At 39.2% G+C, this 9630-nt stretch overlaps 1 pseudogene; it reads right to left on the bottom strand.

Annotated features, from left to right (window-relative positions):
• Positions 1 to 225: 225 nt before the first annotated feature.
• LOC108538890 (putative RNA-binding protein 15) lies at positions 226 to 9254 on the bottom strand (annotated as a pseudogene).
• Between the last annotated feature and the right edge of the window lie 376 nt (positions 9255 to 9630).

Here is a 9630-nt window from a genome sequence, read left to right as displayed (position 1 = left end):
AAAAAAAGGTTTTTTTTTTTACTCTTCTAGAAATCTTACATACATAGCACAAAGCAAAGAGGTCATTGTTCCCCCCACTTCAAACACTGGCATTGGCATCACAATGATACAAAACTTTAAGCTGCCATTTTTAAAAAATGCACAAATACTAAACAGATTACCTTTCTTCCATCAGAGGCCCACGTAGATTCCACATAAGCCACAATTTCTCTTCAAAAAGGTCCATTAGAGCTTTGAATTCCACATCTTCATCTGCTGTTCAACTAGTTTTGCATGGACAATAATCATGACCAGGTAATCTTCTTCAGATGTAGCCAGTGCCTTGGCAGCGAATCCAGGAATTGTTGGGAGAGCTCACAAGGTGTGAAGGCATGAAGGACCCTGGTATTTTCCTTGTCTTTGTTGTGCCCCCCTCCCAAGGCTGATCACCCTGGGTACCTGCTTTTGCTTTAAATAGGACACAAGGCACCTAAGCAGTCTCTGAGTAGAAGTGGCAGTGTCTGAGGCAGAGGAGGATTGGCTGTCAGAACTTCCAGGCACGACCAGAAGAATGGCAAAACCATTAGGTCCTGCTACTTTGATGCATCGAGTTACTTCATCCAACTTGGGCTGGTCCACATGGAGACACTGAGTGATCCTGAGCTGGGCCACTTTGGTCCTCCACAAGAAGACTGCTAGCCACTTGGAGGTCACTCTGCAACAGCTGCATGTTGGAATGTTGAAAGGAAAGTTGCTGTTCTTCAGTAGAAGCATGCCCTCCCAGGTCAAACAGAGTTTGGAATGGGTTGTGCCACAGGGGCTGTCCCTGCATCCTGTTTCTGGAAAGGGGACTTCAGCTTCCAGGAAGCAGTGTTGGTGCTAGGTGAACTTCCATCAGTGTGGTCTTCTTTTTTTCAGAGGGCCTTCCCATCAGTGGGAGCAGTTGTATGGTGCTTCCTATCCATTCAGCTGAGGGAGAATTTTTATGGTCTCACTTGTCACTCTGGCTCTTCTCCAAACTACCTCATCTGTCTCTGATTGGAGAGGACCTTTCCAAGGGAAGACGGGAAGATGGATCATTGTCGCTGTTGTAAGGATCCTGGCTACTGCTCAATTCTGGACTGTGGTAAGAAGGAGCGCAGTGACGTTTTCGTGGGCAGTCACTCTCAGGATACCTAGCCAGATGCCATCCTCTGCTCTCCCCAGGCAGCTTTCGCTTACCAGGCTGGTTTCTGCTGCTGGGCAGATCTTAATCACCTCTGTCCTTGTCCAACGACCAACCATCCCGCCTGTGATCCAGGCTATCCAGTGGCTTGTAAGCAGGCACAGCAGTAGCTGCAGTCCCAGTGTCGCCTTCTCCAATTGGGGTTGGAGGTGGCACCCAATTGGAGTCAGGATAAAGGTCTCTATCACAATCTCTATATAATAAGGGTAGTGTCCTATCCTAAGCACCCCTCAAAGGCTCAAGGGACTGATGTCCGAAAGCATCTGTCATCAGCTCATAATGAGTCAAGGGCAGAGGCTGCATATACTGCTGCTGGTAACAACGTTTGGTGTCTGCAAAGTCTACTCTAAGGTGGTGATCTGGGCCACCAAGTGGGAAGCCCTGCATATGGGTCCAGGCAGCGTGCACTGCATCCAGGCTTTCATACTGGATATACACCCAACTATCACCTTTCTGTAGTCTGTGGGGTGTATGGTGCCAAGTTGGTCAAACTCTCATGCCAGGGCAGCAAGAGGCATCCAAGGTTTCAGGCCACCCACCCAGAGGCGGGTGGTGTGTGTAGCTTTACCATAACCAATTTTGATAGGATTCCAAATTATAATTTTGCTGAACATTGCTAATTTGGGACATATCTAGGTTCTCAAATTTGAGAAAGCCATAATTACTAGTCTGGCCAAGAGAAGGGCTCTTGATATCTATTTCTGTGATGACTCCAAAGCAATCAAACACCTTTCTTAGGTCACTCCGTTACAGTGGTGTCTAGGTTGCCCAAGAAAAGTGTCTGGTTAGTTCTGTGATGATCCTCGGGTGACATCTCATCCACTTTTCTGAAAGGAGCAGCATCTGCTCCAGCTCCCTCCCTTGGTTTAAGACTGTATGCTGGGTGCACTCTCTCATAGAATGAATAGTTTCGTTTTGTCTCCAGTCTCCAGGCAATGGTGGTGGAGGTGGAGGGGTTAGGTGGCCATGAGCCATCTGCTGCAGCCTAGTCTCTGTATCCCAAATCTGCGCCACCAGGGGAAGGTGATCTCTGGCCCCACTGCCTCCAAGGGAGTGTGGGTGACCACCTACAGAGGCTCCCACCACTCTGGCTGATGGAGGATAAATCTTTGTCTAAAGGGGAGCAGTTGTGGGGCCGGTTCACATGCACAGCTTCTGTCTTCAGAGGCGGGTCAGAGAGCACCAGGCCACCTCTGAGTGCTTGGCCGCCCGCGCGTCCTCTGGGTGTGGGAAGTTCGCAAAGGCTACCGGCTCATCTCTGCTGCCAGAAACCGATAGGTGATTGATTTTGACCCTTACATCCCTGAAGCCTTTGAACTCATGAAACAGGCCGTCCTCCACTGCTTCCTCGCTCAGCTGGGACAGGAGCTGAGGAGGTGGCCCGGAGGAAAGTGACTCCACCCCTCCACCTGGGGAGCTGCTGAGTGACTCGACCCCGCCTGAGTAATTTTGGTGCTGAGAAGCTGTAACTATGCAAGTGGCCACTGTAGCTGCCCCACCGGTGTCATACTTGCGCCTGCTGTCTCGGCTGCTGGACTTGTACAGGTGGAGACTCTGCTGCCACTATTAGTCTTTCCACTGCTGCTCTCATTGGCCTATGTGCCTATTTTATACCAGTACCATGCTGTTTTGGTGACTATGGCTTTATGGTATAGTTTGAAGTCAGATAATGTGATGCCTCCAGATTTGTTTCTTTCAGCAGTGTTTTGTAGTTTTCCTTGTAGAAGTCTTTCATCTCCTTTGTTAAGTGTATTCCAAAGTGTTATTTATTTATTTATTTATTTATTTATTTATTTATTTTTTGCAGCTATTGTAAAAGGGGCAGTTTGGTTGTTGTTGGTGTATAGCAGAGCCACTGATTTGTGTACATTAATTTTGTATCCTGAAACTGCTGAATTCATTTATCAGTTCTAGGAGCTTTCTGTTAGAGTCTTTAGTGTTTTCTAGGTGTACTATCATGTCATCAGCAAACAGCGACAGTTTGACTTCCTCTTCACCAGTTTGGATGCCCTTTATTTCTTTCTCTTGTCTGATTGCTCTGGCTGGGACTTCCAGTACTATGTTGAATAGAAATGGTGAGAGTGGACATCCTTGTCTTATTCCAGTTCTCAGGGGGAATGCTGTCAACTTTTCCCCATTCAGTATTGTGTCGGCTGTGGGTTTGTCATAGATAGCTTTTATTACATTAAGGTATGTCCCTTCCATGCTGATTTTGCTGAGGGTTTTAATCATAAAGGAATGCTAGATTTTGTCAAATGCTTTTACTGCATCGATTGAGATGATAATGTGATTTTTGGTTTTAATTCTGTTTATTGACTTGTGAATGTCAAACCATCCCTGGTATGAAACCCACTTGATCATGGTGGATTATCTTTTTAATATGCTGATGGATTTTGTTAGCTAATAGTTTGTTAAGGATTTTTGCATTTATATTCATCAGGAATATTGGTCTGTAGTTTTCTTTTTTTGCTATGTCCTTTCCTGGTTTTGGTATTAGGTTGATACTGGCTTCATAGAATGACTTAAGGAGGATTCCCTGTTTCTCTATCTTGTAGAATAAAGTCAATAGAATTGGTATAAATTATTTGAATATCTGAAATAATTCAGCTGTGAATCCGTTTGATGCTGGACTTTTTTTGTTGGCAATTTTTTAAATTACCATTTCAATCTTTCTGCTTGTTATTGGTCCGTTCAGAGTCTCTATTTCTTCCTGTTTTAATCTAGGGGGATTGTATATTTCCAGGAATTTATCCATCTCTTCTAGGTTTTCTAGTTTGTGTGTGTAAAGGTGTTCATAGTAGCCTTGAATAATCTCTTGCTTTTCTTTGGTATCAGTAGTAATATCTCCTGTTTCATTTCTAATTGAGTTTATTTGAATCTTCTCTCTTCTTGGTTAATCTCACTAGTGGTCTATCAATTTTATTTATCTTTTCAAAGAACCAGGTTTTTGTTTCATTTATCTTATGTATTTTTTGGTTTCAATTTCCTTTAATTCTGCTCTGACCTTTGTTATTTATTTTCTTATGCAGGATTTGGGTTTGGTTCGTTCTTGTTTCTCTAGTTCCCTGAGGTGTGACCTTAGATTGTCTATTTGTGCTCTTTCAGACTTTTTGATGTAGACATTTAATGCTATGAATTTTCCTCTTAGCAAGGTCTTTGCTGTATTCCAGAGGTTTTGACAGGTTGTGAAACTATTATCATTCAGTTCAAATAAGTTTTAAATTTTCCTCTTGATTTTATTGTTGACCCAATGATCATTCAGGAGCAGGTTATTTAATATCCATGTATTTGCATGGTTTTGAGGGTCCCTTTTGGAGTTGATTTCCAATTTTGTTCCACTGTGGTCTGAGAGAGTACTTGATATAATTTCAATTTTCTTAAATGTGTTAAGATTTGTTTTATGGCCTATCATATGGTCTAACATGGAGAATGTTCCATGTGCTGATGAATACAATGTATATTCTGCAATTGTTGGGCAGAATGTTCTGTAAATATCTGTTAAGTTCATTTGTTTTAGGGTATAGTTTAAATCCATCTTTTCCTTGTTGACTTTCTGTCTTGATGACCTGTCTAGTGCTGTCAGTGGAGTATGGAAGTCCCCCACTAATATTGTGTTGCTGTCTATCTCATTTCTTAGGCGTAGTAGTAATTGTTTTATAAATTTGGGAGCTCCAGTGTTAGGTGGATATATATTTAGAATTGTGATACCTTCCTGTTGGATAAATCCTTTCATCATTATATGATGTCCCTCTTTATTTTTTTAACTGCCATTGCTTTAAAGTTCATTTTGCCTAATATAAGAGTAGCTACTCCTGCTTGCTTTTGATGTCCATTTGCATGAAATGTCTATTTCCATCCCTTTATCTTAACTTTATGTGAGTCCTTATGTGTTAGATGAGTCTCTTAAAGACAGCAGTTACTTGGTTGGTGAATTTTTATCTATTCTGCCATTCTGTGTTTTTTAACTGGAGCATTTAGGCCATTTTCATTCAACGTTAGTATTGAGATGTGAGGCACTGTTCTGTTATTTGTGGTGCTATTTGTTGTTTGTTGCCTGAATATTTGTTTGTTTGTTTTTTTTAATTATGTTTTTGTTTTATAGGCCTTGTGAGAGTTATGCTTGAAGGATGTTCTGTTTTAGTGTATTTTGAGGCTTTGTTTCAAGATTTAGAGTTCCTTTAGCCATTCTTATAGTGTTGGCTTGGTACTGGTGAATTCTCTCAGCATTTGTTTGTCAGAAAAAGACTGTATCTTTCCTTCACTTATGAAGCTTAGTTCTGCTGGATACAAAACTCTTGGCTGATAATGGTTTTGTTTAGGGAGTCTGAAGATAGGGCCCCAATCTCTTCTAGCTTGTAGGATTTCTGCTGAGACATCTGCTGTTAATCTGCTAGGTTTTCCTTTAGAGGTTACCTGGTGCTTTGCCTCACACCTCTTAAGATTCTTTCCTTCGTCTTGACTTTAGGTAACCTGATGACTATGTGCCTACGTGATTATCTTTTTGCAATAAATTTCTCAGGTGTTCTTTGAGCTTCTTGTATTTGGATATCTAGGTTTCTAGCAAGGTCGGGAAAGTTTTCCTTGATTATTCCCTTAAATATGTTTTCCAAACTTAGATTTCTCTTCTTCCTCAGGAACACCAATTAATCTTAGGTTTGGTCATTTAGCATAATCTCAAATTTCTTGGAGGGTTTGTCCATTTTTTAAAAAATTATTTTTTCTTTGTCTTTGTTGGATTGGGTTAATTTGAAAGCCTTGTCTTTGAGCTCTGAAGTTCTTTCTTCTGCTTGTCTGATTCTATTGCTGAGACTTTCCAGTGCATTTTGCATTTCTCTAAGTGTGTCCTTGATTTCCAGAAGTTGTGATTGCTTTTTATCTATGCTATGTATTTCACCGAAGGCTACAGCTTGTATGCCAAAGAAAGCAAAAGGATCCTTGACAACAATTATTAATCCTATTAGTACTAGATTGAAGGCTGTCAGGAAAGATGCTATGTGTCTATATATTGGTTGAGGGAGGTAATTCTCTCCTTCAGTGTGATATCTGGGTACTGCTGGCTAATAACCCACATGTGCTCCTCAAACACCCACCTATAACTTTAGGAAACACAAATCTGGAACTTGAGCAGTGGCCTTGTGGTGTATTGCATCTTTAATCTCTTGCTGGGCACGCTGCCCAGATTGGCCACCACTGCCGACACCACCACCAGGAGAAGCAGCAGAAACCTCATCTTAATTGAGCCGGCTGCTTCAGCTGCCCTCATACTGAGACTGCCTATGATACATTTTGAAAATTAATCTATGCTGCTAACATTTTCATTGTTATTTTTTAAAGTCTAGACCAGGGTTTTCTGTAAGGGCCAGATAGGAAATATTTTATGCTTTTTGGTCCATATGGTATCTGTTGCAACTATTCAACTGCCATGAAAGCATAAAAGCAGCTATGGATGATAGTGAACAAAGAGCTGTGGCTGTCTTCCAATAAAACTTTATTTACACAAACAGCTGGCAGACTGGATTTGGCCTACTGGCCATTGTGATCCTTATTCTACACAATCAACAAAATAAAAAATTAGGCCCTGATTTTAGCATCACTAACTTTTGTGATGTAAATGCTCCCACCATAGCCAATTTCATGCTATCCATATGGCGTCATGAAATAAAGACTTGGGAAAAGATGCATAGCAGCATTCCATGCTTATAGTATTTCCATTGTATGGACATGATAGATATAAATAACCTCAGAAATCTTGATAGTAGTAAAATGTGTCAAAGTAATAGGAATGATAAGTTGTGAATATTTATTAGCTTCATTTTTAACATGATTTATTTCATTTTAAGTTGATATGATTTATTTTGTAGTAATGGCTGTGTTTAACAATCAGCTCACAAAATCCCTGAAAATTTAACAATTGGCGCTTGTGAGCTGTGTGTAGTCACATGGGAATAGAGAATATCAGGCCTATTATTTATAGCACATACTGGAATAAATTTCAAATGGCTCTAAGAGATAAATGTAAAAATAAAATGAAATCACACAAGTTCTAGAGAAGGTAGGATGAAGTCTTCTATAATCTGTGAGTGGGGAGAAGTTTCTAAACTATGGCTAAGATCCAGAAGCAAGAAGGAAAAGGAGATTATATTAGCTTTATAAAATGAATTGAAAATTCTTTTTTTTTTCTTTTGCATTTTCTGGAATAATTTTTAAAACAGGAATTAGTTTTTGAAAGTTTGATAGAGGCCAGGCAAGGTGGCTCATGCCTGTATGTAGTCCCAGCTACTCCAGAGGCTATGGCAGGAAGATGCTTTGAGCCCAGAAGTTCAAGATTGCAGTGAGCTACAGTCATGCCACTACACTCCAGGCTGGGTGACAGTGAGACCCTGTCTCAAAACAACAACAATAACAACAACAACAATAACAAAAACCAAGTTTGATAGAGTTTACTTTAAAAGCATGCAGGCAGGCCTGGAGATCTTTGGTTTGGAAATTTAACTACCAGTTACATTTCTTTAATCCCTGTGAGTTTATTTTAAGTTTCCTTTTCTTCTTGGGTTAGTTTGGCATTTTATATATATTCCAGGAATTTATCTATTTTATCTCTTTGAAAACCTGTAATTATTTTCCTATCTTTATTTTTTGATCAGTGTTTTATTTACCTTTGTTGTCTCCTTTTATCCTTATTCACTTTTATCAAAAGTTTATCTTAGTACTGTTTTCAAAATAGAGCTTTTAGTTTTATACATCTCTTCTACTTAAAACATGTATTATATTGTTTCCTTTATTATATCTTTTTTCTTCTTTGGTTTTGCTTTGATGTTCTTTTTTATAACTTCTTGAGTTGGACGCTTAGCATACTTTGTTTCAACTTTTATTGTTTCTTCATAAACATATTTAAAGGTATAAATATTCTTTCTAAATAACATTTTAGTTATGTACCATATATTTTGTATTTCCAAGTTCATTCAATTCTAGGTATTTACTCAGTTTGATTATAATTTCATTTTTAACCTGTGAGTTATTTAGCAATATGTTACCTTTAAAATTTGAGACATTTGTAAAAGTTTTATATTATTAATTTCTTGTATTATCTCATGTTTAGAAAATAAAATCTGCATGAAGGCTGGGTGCAGTGGCTCATGCCTGTAATCCCAGAATTTTGGGAAGCAGAGGAGGGAGGATCCCTTGAGCCCAGGAGTTTGAGACCAGACTGGGCACATAGCAAGGCCCTGTCTCTACAAAAATATTTTTGAAATATAGTTGCAGTGGTTGGGGGTGATATGTACCTGTAGTAGTTCCAACTATTTGGAAGACAGGTGGGAGGGATGGCTTGAGCCCAGGAGTTAGAGGTCGCAATGATCTATGATCATGTCCCTGCACTCCAGCCTGGGTGACAGAGTTAGATCTTGTTTCAGTAAAAAAATCTGCGTAATACTGTCCCTGGGTTTATTGGAACTTTCGGTAAGCCTAGTCTACTAGTGTAAATATGTGCATTATTCTAAAAATATGTACGTGCTATTTGTTGCATAAACTATTGTAGCATATATATGTATATATATATAAAAAATTGTACCATTGGAACATACATATTAAAGATCTGAACAATATAATTAATAGTATGAGTCTGTTAATTATGTTTAGATAAAATCTGTTTAATTTTGCTTAGTACTTTTTTTCTCACTAAACTTTGTTTTAATGTGTCCCAAAATTCTGTGAGAGATCTGTGTTCAAGTTGTTTCCATTAAAAGTACTAATTTTAAAACTAGTAACTTAAAACTGCCACACACACACACACACACACACCCCAAAGGGGTCCACAAAACATTCTCCTTTCCTTCTGAAGGTTTTATGATGAATTGCTTTCGTTAACCAGTCTTTTACTATTAAACTTAAATGGCCAATTGAAACAAACAGTTCTGAGACCAGTCTTTCACCACTGATTAAGACTGAGGTTGCAGGTATTAGGGGTAAAATTCATTTGGGCTTTCTGGGCAGACTTGGTCACCTTGCCAGCTCCAGCAGCCTTCTTGTGCACTGCTTTGATGACACCCATGACAACTGTCTGTCTCATGTCATGTACAGCAAAGCAGTGCAGAGGTGGATAGTCTGAGAGGCTCTCAACATACTGCTTAGGACATTTCTGATAGTCGGGTGTTAAAAAAAACTCCCAATGATTTAACTGTTTCTGTACTTTGTCAGTTAGTGTAACCTATTATTAGGTGCATACGTATATTTGCAATGGTTATATCTTCTCACTGTTGTTTTATTTACCCCCTACCTTAAATTCTCTTTTGTCAGCTATCATGATTGAGATTCTGGGTTTCTTTAGGTTTCTGTTTATTTTTTTGTCTTTCACTCTTTCATTTTCAAACTTATTATGTCTTTTGGTTTTTTTTTTTTTTTTTTTTTTTTTTTTTTTTTTTTTTTTT

The sequence above is a fragment of the Rhinopithecus bieti genome, unplaced genomic scaffold (genome assembly GCF_001698545.2).
Source record: "Rhinopithecus bieti isolate Rb0 unplaced genomic scaffold, ASM169854v2 scaffold_14936, whole genome shotgun sequence".
Lineage (NCBI taxonomy): Eukaryota > Metazoa > Chordata > Mammalia > Primates > Cercopithecidae > Rhinopithecus > Rhinopithecus bieti.
This window is presented reverse-complemented; position numbering and strand designations above follow the sequence as displayed.